This window comes from Dermacentor albipictus, chromosome 5, assembly GCF_038994185.2.
Source record: "Dermacentor albipictus isolate Rhodes 1998 colony chromosome 5, USDA_Dalb.pri_finalv2, whole genome shotgun sequence".
Classification (NCBI taxonomy): Eukaryota; Metazoa; Arthropoda; class Arachnida; order Ixodida; family Ixodidae; genus Dermacentor; species Dermacentor albipictus.
The window spans coordinates 86,310,409-86,324,488 of NC_091825.1; the positions used below are offsets into that span (position 1 = coordinate 86,310,409).

Below are 14,080 nucleotides of genomic sequence, written 5' to 3' on the forward strand. Positions count from 1 at the left end.
TTGTGACGAAATGTCAGAAGTATTTATTTCATTCAAGAGAAATGGTTACATAATAATGTTTGCACATTTTAAAAGTAAAAAGGAAGATGAGTAAAACCATACCAATACAAAGACATAAGCACCGAATAATGGCACAGGCTTGCTCAATAAAATTTTAAGCAGAACAGTTTTTTTAAATAACCTCACTACGAACTATCACGAGTTTTCATTTGAAAAGCACTGCATCTTATTATAAAGCACAAAAATAACCGATCACATAAGTAAGAACAAGTCTGAGTGTGTCTTTAACACAAGGATAAAAAGTTGGGCAAGTTGGGACAGTAACCTGATCTTGGATTGTAGCGCGAAGTGACACGGACACAGACTAGAAGCAGACAGGATGAGCGCTAACTCTCAACTAAATTTTTATTGAAACGAAGAATATATGTATATATATATATATATATATATATATATATATATATATATATATATATATATATATGTGTGTGTGTGTGTGTGTGTGTGACTGCAAAAAACCGCAGCACATGTAAATGAATATTGAATACATAGTAGTAACATGAAGACGACAAACAAAAGCTATCAGCCATCAACTGCGTGGCAAATCTGAGTGCAAGCTATTCTCTTATCAAGTATACCTGTAGGCATTGCGACCAATGTGCTCCCAAGATGTATGAGGCATTAGTCATTGCAGAGTTGTAAGGACATGACAATCCTAGGATGATTATGTTCTTGAGGCTTTTTTCCCCACTTTCCATCTTTTGAAACATGTATGCTTTAGTCTTGAAAACAAAAATGCTACAACTGGCGTGTGATAAGTTTTGCATCCTATTTTCTAGCAGCTCACTGAAAAGAGCCACGATGACAAGTTTAAATGCTGTTACCTCATCAGACATTCAAATTTCTTAAACACAAACAAAACCAGATAGGCATTAGAGTGAGCATCACTTAAATACATTACACTGGTTTAAAGTTATTGCACCACTTTGGGCCAGGTAAAAACGTTAGAAACATCAAAAATGTTAAGATTCTACGGCCAACCATGAAAACTAAATAAAAAAAATCATTAAGCTGTCTTAAACGGGTACAGGAGCTTTACAACTGGCCATCTTGGTGATGGACACGCAGATAGATGAGCAGCCATTCCACTGAGACGAGAATGTTGAGGGCTTCGCATGGAAGTCTGTGAGACACTGCAGAGTAGTTCTTGGTCCACATGAAGGAGGTTGCTTGCATACACGTCTGGGCCACCATACTGAATGCAGTGTTACCGGAACCTTTTCCCCCTGCATTGTGGTAAAAAAGCATGGTTAAGTTTATACGATATTTAATATGCAAAAAGAGGTGAGGCATGCAGACAGGACACGAGAGTAGAGAAGTGAACACGAACGGGAAAAACATGAAAATTTTCATTAAATTGTTTTATTAGATAAAATTTTTATACTGTGTGTCATTCATTATGAGGGTTCATAACCGCAACACATTTATTATATAAGCAGGTAGAATTATCAGCTTGGTCACTTTGTACAAGCTCGTTTGAGGCAAGAAATCGAGTTTCACAAACACAACCTCAACATTCTTGATTGAAAAATGAACACCTTAGATGACATGCAGTCCTGTGAGTGGGAATTGCACAGTTCAAGATAAACAAATTAGAACTCACAGACCGATCCTGAAAAAGGAATAAGCACCTGCTACTGCAAAAAGCGAATTAATTGGTAGGTTTTAGTAGCACAAGGGCATCTTTGGCCAATGAGCGCCAAGTCTCTATTGCAAAAGATAAAGTTAGTGCATCTTTACAAAGCAAATATATAAAGATGACTAATGCCTCTCTGCACTAGTTGCTTTGCTCTAGCGTGAAGTCGTTTTAATGCATGCACACGTACATACACATGCTACACCCAAGTGTAACAGCTGCAGAATCAAAATTGGGCAGCAACAAAGTCGCAACCTTTAACCATTGATCACAAGCTGTACTAGTGACTGGAGGTAGTACCAATATCGCCAATGACTAGTTGCACTCTTTCTGCCCGACGTTATGCTGCTCTTGTTGTCAAAGATGAGTTACAGTCGGCATTGAGGGAAAGCTGCCCTCAAGAGCAGCTCTTATTTTTGTGTTATTTCTAACCAGAGACCAATGAAGTAATATATTTTTAGAAAGAGAATGACACCGAAAATTGAGTACGTAAAACATTTGGTACATTTTCCGGAATTAACTTGGGGGTTAACAGCTAAAGCGGCAATCCAGACACTAGAACATGTTTTGACATGTTTGCTACCAGTGAATGCTGGAAAATATGTTGGCATTCTGTAGTTTTGTCCAACAATGCAAAAGGGATTCTTAATAACTGAGGAAATAAATGGAAAAGTATCATGAAGTATATTTCGTGAATGTAATGCAGAATCACTCAACTTCTGTTGCTATATAATCTCCACTTGATTAACCTGCACTTTCTGAACTAGTTCAGGAGGTACCGTTTTTCACTACTCATTCCACCAGTTCAACGTGGTAGCAACTTTTTTTTTTTTATTGCGATGAAGGCTTGCCCTTAAGGCATAATTGTTGGAGCGTATATGTGTATTATATGTGTGCTGTGAGGCCTGTGTTGTGTATGAATTGAAGCAGTGTTTTGTGAAATCTGTTATGTATCCAGCGGTCATAGCTGGTTGTCAAACTGTAGCGGAGGCCGGCTTGCAGTAGGTGACGCGAGCGTTCCGATTGCAAACCCGTACATGTCCATATTAGGTGGTATGCATCTGATTCCACCACAGGAACGGAGCAGTATGGACACGTAGCACTCAGTGGTAAATGCGACCAGTTCCACCTTGAGACAACAGCCGGTGTAAGGGCCACCCCGGCCCGAAGCCTCCTAAGCACCACTTCCTCCGCCCTAGTAAGGTGAAGGGGGAGGGAGCAGACACACGGTGGGATAAGAGCGCGTGTGTCCTGCCGGAGAACATTTTTACGGGCTCGCAGCGAGTTACGGGGTTGGGGTGGGAGGGGAATAGGTGGAGGATCAGGATTAGGAGGGCAGTGTGCCTGCTGGTCAGCAGCAATGTTGTGAGGGTTCGCTGAATGGCCTTGAATCCAGTGTACCTTGACGCAAGTAGCTGTCTTACTATTCATAGTGTGTATTCTCTCGCAGATTTCCATCGCCTTATCGACCTTCTTGAGTTCCTGAATAGCCGCTAAAGAATCCGTGAAGATGTCTAGTTGCTTGATGGTAGGCAGCTTAGATGTCGCATCTTGCATAGCGTCGTGGATGGCTTGAAGTTCTATTACTAGAGCGCTGGCTTCCGCAGATAAATAGCGCTGGTGGCCACTGATGAAATTATGCGTTGTACTCAGGAATGATGTCCTTCCGCCGTCTGGGAGAATGGCAGCATCCGTATAGACTTTGCAGGTGTTAACGCATGATGCAGCGACGATGTTGTGTTCGTCAATAGTACCTGTTGTATCGCTGCGTCGTAACTTCGTTGGCTTATTAGTTGTGATGCTGGTGAATTCCCAGGGAGGCATTGGACAGGGCTGATTGTCAATCCGAGAGCCGCGGTGAAAATGAGCATGCAGCGCAGCGACAGCCGGAATAAGTTGCTTTTTTATTTCACGTGCTTTTTCACGTTGCGAAATTAGCTCTGCAATTGTGTTGAGCTGGGCATGTTCCTGTAGGGCTGGTAACGGAGTGATGCGGGGCAGTGCTGTGATTGTGCGCATAGCATCGCGATTAATCGTCTCCAACTGTGCTAGCTGTGCCAACGTCAGCCGTTGAAATTGTGCTTGATATAAAATTCGTGGCTGCAAGACTGCACGCACCAACCGTCGAGCTACGTCAGTACGAGCTCCAGCTGCTTTTGCTGCAATGCGACGAATAAGGTGAAGTGTTTTTGCCGAACTCTGTCTGGTTTTACGGAGCCAGTGTGCACCACTGCCGGATTGGTGAATATCGAGACCCAGTATGCGGACCTCAGAAGCCTCAGGGATTGTCACTGCGCCGAGTCTAAATGTAAAGGGGTGCTGCGTGATTCTTGTGCGTCCTTTCTTGTTGGCCACCACAACATAGCTTGATTTTTGGGCGGAAATGTCCAATCCTGCTTTCCGAGCGTAGTTGTTCAGCACATCAAGGGCTTCTTGAAGCTGTTGAGTTTGTCTAGATATATCTTTATGCACGGACCACAAAGTGACATCATCTGCATAGATTAAGAACCTCACATCTGGAATCCGATGTAGTTGCCAGGCTAGAGGTATTAGAGCAACGTTGAAGAGAAGAGGAGCCAGAACCGAACCTTGGTAGCAACTGCACGTTGTGATTTCTTTTACTTAGTGCAGGCTATGTGCATGGCGAGTTCACAGCATTCCCTGCACTCGGCCGAAAGGCAGTGCATGTTTACGCAGCAGGTGTGGTGCCGCTTCTGCACGAGCGAGGCGCAGAAATCAGAGTTTCATACAATAATTACTAGAGGGAACTCTGACGTTAGTGTCCACAGGAGATCAAACAAGAACGGCTGTACCAGCATAGAAATTATGGGAAGTACATGGATTTGCCTAAACTTCGTCTGTTTGGCTTCAAACGGCTTTGTGACTTTGTATTCTAGTCATTTTCAACAATATACTGTGTAATAAATAAATAAACATTAAAATCGTCCGATGATAGGATTCAAACACAGGAACTCTAGAACAGAAGTCTGATATTGAAACCATTAAGCGACGGAGGCATGTAACGACAAGCGAGTGCAACGCCCTGATGAATTTATCGCGGGCATACTAGTGCCTTGAGACGCTTGGTGCCCTTCGATTTGGCTACCTGGACAAGCTCAATCGTTGCAATTAATAGCAATTGTGCGTGTTGGCGCCGTCTTCAGCACTTCGAAGAGTATAGACTGCGCTGAAATTTACGACAATAAGATTTATATAGCGTATAATATACGAAGCCACAAGAACGTCTGAATTCACAAGCACGAATATCAGACAAATCCATGTGCTTCCCATCATTCCCATGGTGGTACGACTGCAGCGCCGGAGTTCCCTCTAGTAATTACTGTAAGAAACTCTATGGCAGAAATAACCGAAGTGCCTCGCATTTTGTTCTGGAGTAATAAACTAAGTTTTGCTGGTCCCATAAATCTTACTGGTCATTAATTCCAAGTTTTAGTACAGTCACATGTCTAGTAGGCAATTGTATTTTGCATAAACATTGCAAAGCCAACTGTGATGAAAGTTCACTCTGGTAAATTGTTTATGATCGAGTAGCATAGACTACTGAAGCAATCTCTGGAAGGCAAGTGAAGTAATTTTCTTATTAGCAGCCTTTAAACAGTATTCGAGCATATGACACATGCACGTCAGATATGCAGATAATATTTCCTTGACTAAGCAAGAAGCGATGCTTCATGTTCCACGAGGCTACTTCTATCAAAGCAGTATTGGTGCTCTCTAAAAACAATGCCAATGCAGATGATCCAAATATTTTTCAGGGGCAACAGCTATGCCTGAAATCATGCTAGATTAGTTTTTTTAAACACATGCTCAGACCATGTTAGAAGTGCTTCTTAAAATCCTCCTATTTATTAGACTAGTCATATATCTGTACACAAAGGCTACTAATTAGGTCCCATGCTATATCATCTTAACAAAAACTTCACTTAGTAATACACATGCTGTGATAAGATTTGAGAACACATTGAGATGCTGAACAAGGTGAATTCATTATTTTTAAAATGAAGCTCCTGTTCTTCCAAACGAGAAGAACGGATACTGAGGGTCAAAATTTTTCTGAATCACAGCTGGAAGATGCCAGGGAAGGCACGTGGAAACTTATTTGTAATTTTCTATTTAAATGTAGAAATGATAAAAGGAAATGAAAATGGTAAAAAAAACAGGCATGGGGGGAGAACGAACCTACAGCCTTTGCATTAGGCATGCGATGCACTAACCACTGTGCCACTGAGGCAGCATTCAACCGTTCACAATGGCCCCTCAGATTGTCGACGCTCGAACACGGCCGTAGTACCACAGTGGTTAGTATATCACATGCGTAATGTGAAGGTTATGGGTCCGTTCCCCACCAAGAGGTGGATATGTTTTGATCCACTTTCACTTACCTAGAATTCATCATTTCTATACTTCATATAAAAAACTTAAAACATGTTCCTCTATGCTTTCCTTGGCCTCATTATCTGCTGGCTTCTTCCAGTTCTGTTACTTCCAATACTTATACATATTCTAATCTGGTAAGTAAACAGTTCTGTATGATGCTGGAATGCAATATGAAACATTATTGCAGGGCCGTGTTATGTAGAATGCCTTACATTGCCCAGGCAAGGTGTATTTAGGTCAATCTGAAAAAAAAAAAACAATTCCCACTCTAGGCAGAAATGCTGTGTACTGCTGTGTGCAACAGGGTTTAACGAAAACAACTTGTGCAGAAATAAAGCCACCAAACAACGAGGAAATATGTAAACTAGATGAAAATTTGTGCAGTTGCATGTTAAAAATTTAGCACAGCAACAGATGTATACATAATGTTGGAAGCGCGAGGATGGTTTATTTTGGACACACGGGGCAATATACTTGAAAGATGCATATGAGCTTACATGTGGAGAAATATTGTTTATGTAGCAGTTAAACTACGAACAGGCCTAGAACACACTGATGCAAGGTGTCGAGCATGTAAATCTTATCATGCCCTTAAGTGAAAGAAACATGGCTGTTTCTCATGATTTGCTACATATGGCTGGCTCACACAACTTAGCCACTTCTATGTATGCCTTGTAATTAACAGGTGGTCTGTATGACATGTGCAAGCTTTAAATATGTACAAGTGCCACGTAGCTGGACAGCACCAAGGCAATGTCGTTTGCCATCGTTTTGAGGAACTGAAACCAATTCTTACATATATTCTAATTAGTTAATTAGATAGTAATGATTACTTAACTGCTCAAATATTATACTCAAAGCAAAAGTGTCAGTGCGAAAATTGTAGAGCATCCTGAAAAATTCCCAATCCAGCTTTCTACTGCTCAATAGGTGCAACAAATTTTTCTTTCAAGCTAGAAAGAAGCCAGTGAACACATGCAAGAAGTGCCGTGCAACTAACTGCTCGTGCACCTGAACACCATTTGGCTCCTCCTTCCATGCTTGAAAAAAACTTTTTGAAAAGAATATTTTAGAAATTGATTAATTATTATTGACTATGTTTTAGGCAAAATGCATGAAATAGTGTGACTGCCACCGCCATTTTCGGCGACATGAATTGACTCCATTTTTATGTCCAAATCCAGCTATACATGGTGCGTGTTTTGAGCTGGTTCTGTAATTTAGGCTGGTTTTGACTAATTGAAGCTTCGCACTTTAATAATGGAGTCAGGTTAAAAAGAAATTGGTACATAAACGGCCACTGACAGTACTACATACTCCTTTAACTTAGTGCAAAGTGCTTGTGAGCCAAGAAGTTGGTAGTTCTAAGCAGTATTTCTCATTTTGACCTGGTGTAATAGCCCACTTACTATGATGCCATGCTGCTCAGTCATGCTGGTCCCAGCTTCAATCTAGGCCATGGCAGCTGCCCTCCAATGAGGGTAAAATGCAATACCGCTTATGCACTTAGATTCAGGTGTACATTAAAGAAGCCAGGTTACCAAAACTTTAGGTTTTAGGATGTAAAAGCCCATAATTTAATTTTAAAATCTAAAAGTGCTTTATTAGGAGCAGGGGCATCATTTTGAGTTTTTACTGCACTGCCATGGCACCAAGAAGCTCCAAGTAAATAAAAACAATTTCTTAGACAATGTACATATCTTGCAAACATTTACAAACACTTCTCTGCATGCACCTCCGTTGCTGTTATATTTAGATCCGTATGCCAAGGCGGGCTATGATGTTAGAACATGTTTCAAATTTTTTTTACCGCTTTAAAGTTGTTGGTTATTTTGCATCTCACTGTGTGTCGAACGCACATTTCAGTGCATCAATTTCTTCAGAAAGTGCACTCCTCTTTATTTATTTGCGCATGCAAAAAGGGTTCAGAACTGCTTTCTGAAGGTCTGTATAACAAGCAAAAAACAATTCTATGTAGGCTGCACAAAGAGAAAGGATTGGTTTGTAAATATGTTATTTAGTTCTTAAAAAAAGAGGCAGCTGTCAGTATTCTGTTCCAAAGTAAAAATTGCCCCTACCTGGCTCTGCTTCATTTTCCAATGTTGATGGTCCATTCGGGGGCACTCAACTGATAGGCTGCACTTTGGCGATGTCGGGTGTGCTGTCGCCAGGCCCAAGGTCGATCGACATCCTCACCAAAAGTAGAGTCCAAACGCTATAAAAGAAATATCTCATCATTTTGCTATCAGTTTTGTCATCTTGCGTGTTTCACACACGGCCGTCAGTGAAATATTTCGTCACTTGGATACTGAAAGAAATTCAAGCATTTTCTGGCAGCCAAGCTGATGATGATGATGTGTGGTGTTTTATGGCGCAAGGGCCAGGTTTGGCCAAAGAGCGCCATGACAAGTGGTAATGTTGACGATGTATTATGGAAGATGTGACTTGGCTGTAAACTGGCCTAAAAATTGTCGATGTGAAGTGCGTAAAATCTACGTGCTATAACATCATGGCGATGACTAATGACAAATACTATTAACATTAAAATCCATCGTGGAAGAATGATGCAAAATAGAAAATATGTAGGATGGTAAAATTACTTGGAGCACTGCTGCCTCGCGGGAGCCCTTGAAACACAAGGGCCTAGAGGCATGTGCTATACGAAAGAGCTATCACAGCGGCATCCTCTGAAGAGAAGGTGGCAGCCAAGCTGAATACACAGTAAATGGAGAACATTAAAGAGCAGATGCAGTTGTCACATTAGATTGATCAAGTACAGCAGAAATGGAAAATAAATCAGTGATACTGTGTCTGTTGGCTTTGAATGCAAGAAACGTAAAAACAGGGCCTTGCGGCCACGCCACTTTGAATTTCCCGCGTTTGCTACACCTCACAAGTTTGGCATCGTCCGGTACTCGGGGATAGTAACCGCTTAAAATCAAGATGAACGAGCGTCAGCATAAATGAACAGGTTACTTAACCGGGCAATATAGGCGCATAAAACAACTCACGTAGCGAAGCTACTGTCAATTACCCGATGACGGATCTGGGGGCGGTGCAGTTTGGGCGAACAATTCAAAAAGGAATGCGAGTTTCACTTGTTTCACGCCTACTAAGCTAACACAGAATTAGAGTTTCTTACTAAACTATACTGGATATTTACGCTCCGAATAAAACGCTGGAAATTTTGTTACCTCACATTGCATACGTATGAGTGAGGAAATTGCTTTTATTATGTTCTACCCAGACGGCACGCAGCAGCTACCACTCTCATGCAACAAAAGCATGAAAGTGGTACTCGTGACACCGAAAACAAACATATACAGCGCCAACGGTACGCCCCTTAGAGTTGGAACTAAGCACGATCAGGCCATTTAGTTTTCTAGCTTTCATACCGCCATAAACACGACCAAACATAGAGCGAAAAAACTCTGCTCTCGAAAATTATTACCGCTTCTATTTATACACCTATCGCTGCCACAAGCAAACGTCAATGAGCTAGCTATCCACAAGCCGCAGATTAGACTGACAGCAACATATTACGGTAACGTAAAACAATTTCCACGCTGACTTAGCAGCCGCGGTGTGCTCTAAGCGCCAAAGTTCTCGTTTGCCGCTCGAAATTCACACCATGATCACGGGCACTGCATCTTTCACATGAAATATTGCACGCTTTGCTCCGCAGCTCAATAGGAGGGCGAAACGCATTTGCACGTACCTGAAATCCGCATGCCGGAAACCCGTCGACGCTTCCGAGAACGGGGCGCACAGCCATACACCCGTACAGCGGCTTGACTTGGAAGTGAGGCACTTCTATCAAACATTTCACATGCGACATGTTTCACACCGATTGCGCGAGCACCAGAAAATGACGCAGGCCGCATTGCGACGCCGAGCAGACGTGCAGCCACCGATGAGCTGTGTGCGCGGATTGCAGAGAACAGAACCATACAAAACGTCAGGCGCGAGAAGATGGCGGCTCTCGTTGCGGCGGAGACGACGCGGACGAAGCAATGACGCGCGAATGAATGTTGCCAACAGTTGGTTCCGCGTTATGCCGGCGGTGGTGGCCTTAGTGGCGTGTGTTGCGGCTGTCTAATTTTTTTTCTTTTCCCCAAACAGTATAGCTAAGGTCAGTTCTTTGTTTGAATTTTTAGTTGTGTCGTTTGGCATTATCTTTGTCTTTTTATGCCATTAAGCGGCCAATTATGGCCTCTCAGGTTCGTGCGCGCCAGCTTCGCGCGCAAATCTCACAGGCCATAAGACAACTCGTTAGAAAATGCCGTTATTGTCGTTGTTAACGCTTCATCATCCTTTCTTCAACTGAGATAGAAAGGTAGTGTCCCTTTTCCTGGGGTTGGGAGGGGGCGATCAAGATGGCATCGCTCAGCGGGGGGTGGGGGAGTAGGTTGGTGTTCGTTCTTATCGCAAAATTCGCGAACCCTGCGATTTTTTTTTATAACGTAAGCATTTCTATACTTCCCCAACAAGAAAAACCATCCGACCGTCAGTCCGTACCGCACGATATCTTTCAATATAGAACCCGCAGCAGCGAGTGAATTCACCTTCGTGCTAGCTCTCGCTTCAAGGCTTCAACGCGACCGAAGCGGCGAGAACACTGCGCTCACGAAGCTTTCAGCTTATGCCGCACTATGCGCTTTTCGCAGATCACTTTCAAGATAGGTGTGCGCGCGTCTGTTTTCAAAGCGAAGTAAACGGTGAGAACACAGCGCGTGAAGTTTTCAGCAGTGGGCACACTCTGTCCACAATGCAGTTCGCTTTCAAGATACGGTTCGCGCGGCCGTGCCACAAGCAGCCGCCGCCGGAGAACGGTTGATAATGGTTCGTCGCGGATGAGGAGGGCTAAAGAGCGATAACGGCTCAAAACGAACGGAACGTCACCAGCGCGCCTGGCCCCGCCACCTGCAGTACTTTGCTTGCGCTGCCGACCAGAGCAGCCCGTGTCGCCGCAGCGCTGGCGCTTATACTTGTCGGATCAAGTCTCATAACATTGATAACGACATGGGCTGCGTGTAGATGAGGAAGAGTCACAATGCTTACGCACACTTAGACAAATCCGAGAGGAGTTCATGGGTGATTTTTTTTACCGGAAATGTACAGTCAGCGGTGGGACCCAGAGTTGACAATGCCTGTAAGAGGGGTGCCAAGCTTTTTTTCTTTTGTGAGAGTCTTGCCCGGCTCCCAAAGATCTGCTCAAGCTAAGACTTTCTGATGGCTGTATGTGTTTTTTTTTATTGTAGCATGCCCTCGAACCGCCACGAATCCTACAGTGTAATGGCATTAATGCAGTATTCACGTCCAAAGGGAAATGCAGCCGTTAATTGGGCTGCCTAAGGTTTGCGGCCCGGCGGCAGCTGCCCTCCCGTCCCCCGTTTCCGTTGACAAGTTAGGGGGAGGGGTCTAGAGCAATCTTACACCCCCCTCCCCACAGTGGCGTAACCAGAAAATTTTTGCGTGTGAATTGGGGGGGTCCCAATTGACCGTGGAGGGGGAAGGAGCGGGGCCATTGCCATAGCAGCAAAAATTTTACTTTTATTGAGCGTTACAAGTGCCCGGTGTGCCCCACTTGGCTACGCCGCTACTAGCGCCCCCCCCCCCCGCAATCGACGGAAATCGAGCTATCAGAACGTGCATGACACGCATGCATGACATAACATGAAAGACATGCCGCGAAGCTAGCATGGATGTCTTCACATCATTATCATCATCAGCTTATTTTGACGTCCATCGCAGGACGAAAGCTTCTCCAGCGATCTCCAATACCCCTGTCTTGTGCTAACTGGTTCCACGTGTTTTCAAGTTTCCCGATTCCATCACGTCCACATTATTCTCTGCCGTCCTCGACTGTGCTTTCTTTCCCTTAGCACCCATTTTGCAACTCCAATACACCAGCAGTTCTCTCCCTTACGCATTGCAATGTCTGCCCAGCACGACTTCTTCCTCATAATGTCAACCAGTATATCAGCTATTCCCGTTCGCTCTCTAATCCACATCGCTGTCTTCCAGTCTATTATCATCATGCCTAATAATTTTCATTCCATCGTTCGTTGCGCGGTCCTCACCGTCTTCCCAAGCTTCTTTGGTAACTTCCAAGTTTCGGCCCCATACGTTAGTAACGGTAGAAAGCAATGGTTAGCAGTAAGCTCCCTGGTCATGATTTAGTAATGCCTGCCGTAAGCTCTCCAGCTAATGTTTTATTTTTGTTAATTTCCTTGATCAGAGGCCCCTGCGAGTAATTAAGCTCAATAAACTTATTTCTACGCACGTTCTAGAGGCTGACTGCCGACCATGACATTCGTTCTCTCGCCACGCTGCGGAACATTACTTTTCTCTTCTGCATACTAACTCTCAGTCAGACTTACACTTTCTTCGACATGTTTCTCAAACGTTTGTTGCAAATAGTCTGCAGTGTTGCTGAGTATGCCAATGTCATCTACGAACCGTAAGTTGGTGAGCTATTTACCGTTAGCCCTCACTCCTAACCATTCCCAGTCTAACTGGTTGCACACCTTTAAGTATTCAGTGATAGCATTGTAAATATTTTGCTATTGATCATATGAAGCCTTTTGCAGATATCTGGCTATGCAAAGTCTGCGCGTTAGTGTCATCCGTTCAATATCAACATTCGTGGGAAACTTCATTTTTGACCACTGTTCGGAGCCAGTGCGCTGCTGCCTAGGTGCCCCGATCTAATCATTCCAGCTAACTGATTCAAGCGCAGGTAGCGCGCGTTTCATGTACAGCCAATATCAACGCCTTAACTGGCAATGTTCATTCATCATATACTGTAAGCTTCTTCACTTACTCCCTTATAATTAGGGTGTAAATTAGAAAGACTGGGGTGTTCCAAGGGTGTTTTCTTGTTGAACACCCTTTTTCGTTAAAAAAGGGTGTTTCAAGGGTGTTTACAAGGGTGAAAAGATGAATACACCCGCATTACACCCATAAGGGTGTGAAAATTTTTAGAGTGTAAGCGATAAAGCAGAGTGGCTTCACTTCGGCAGAGTCCAGTTGGCATACGGAGGTGCATCAAAGAGGGCAGGTCGTATTGCCGATTGCTCCGGTTGGTCTGGCTGCTTGGTGTGCACCAGAGAGAGAGCGTGATCTCCCTTGCAAGCACTCGAAGTCTGCTGGCTGCGTCGGACCGTGAACGTGGTATGGCTTCTTCCTGTGTGTCTTGAAGAGCTGCCCGAGTGGCTTTATTGGGCGTTTCTGCCTGACCCTTGCTGCTACAAAAGCTGCCGCAACCTTTTTTACTTTCATGGATTATTCTTATTCTCGATGCGTTGTGCACAGTTAGAAAGAAAACAAACATTTGTGTGGTATTGATATGAGACGCCCTTAAGGCCGAAGGTATCTGATACCGCAGTGCCTATATTACGAATTATAGCCTACAGCTTCTTGCTTTTCTCTTCTTTTTTTTGCTCCCTTGATGTAGATTTTTGATTACAAGCCGCTGCACGATAAGGCAGTATTTAAATCCTAGAAAACAATCTTTGTTCTTATAGCAGACCAAACTAGAAAAATACGGTTGATGTTTGCGCAGTCTCTCTATGGTTAACACTAAAGTAAAGGACAGGGATAGAAAGAGACGGCCTACGTAATTTGCAGAACTACAAAATAAATCTTTGCAGAAAATTTGTTCCACAAATCAATAACACGAAAACTTACAACGAAAAGTACATCTCGTATCCTTCCCTGGGGACAGCTTAGCTGTAGCACTCAAACCACTTGTTCATCAAAATTCACAGTTTTGCCCAAAGGCAGAAGCATGTTTGCATGGTGCTGAAGACTCCTTTCTTGTGGCGCAGTCTTTATAATGTGCGTCAAATGGACACAAAAAAAATCTTGTTCCGGAATGGTTGCCAACGCAGTGCAAGCAAGCAAATTACAAAATAAATCAATCAGTTCCTCTTCCCTTATATTAACTGTTAGTAGACGCTGGATCATTGCTTCGATGATCAT

At 43.5% G+C, this 14,080-nt stretch overlaps 1 long non-coding RNA gene across 1 annotated transcript; it reads right to left on the reverse strand.

The window, feature by feature from the left end:
• Window positions 1-495: 495 nt before the first annotated feature.
• Window positions 496-10,015, reverse strand: LOC139060515 (uncharacterized). Its single transcript, XR_011514891.1, has 3 exons — window positions 9,813-10,015; window positions 8,173-8,309; window positions 496-1,286 (listed from the first exon to the last, which is right to left on the reverse strand). It is a non-coding gene; the product is annotated as an uncharacterized lncRNA (long non-coding RNA).
• Window positions 10,016-14,080: the final 4,065 nt, after the last annotated feature.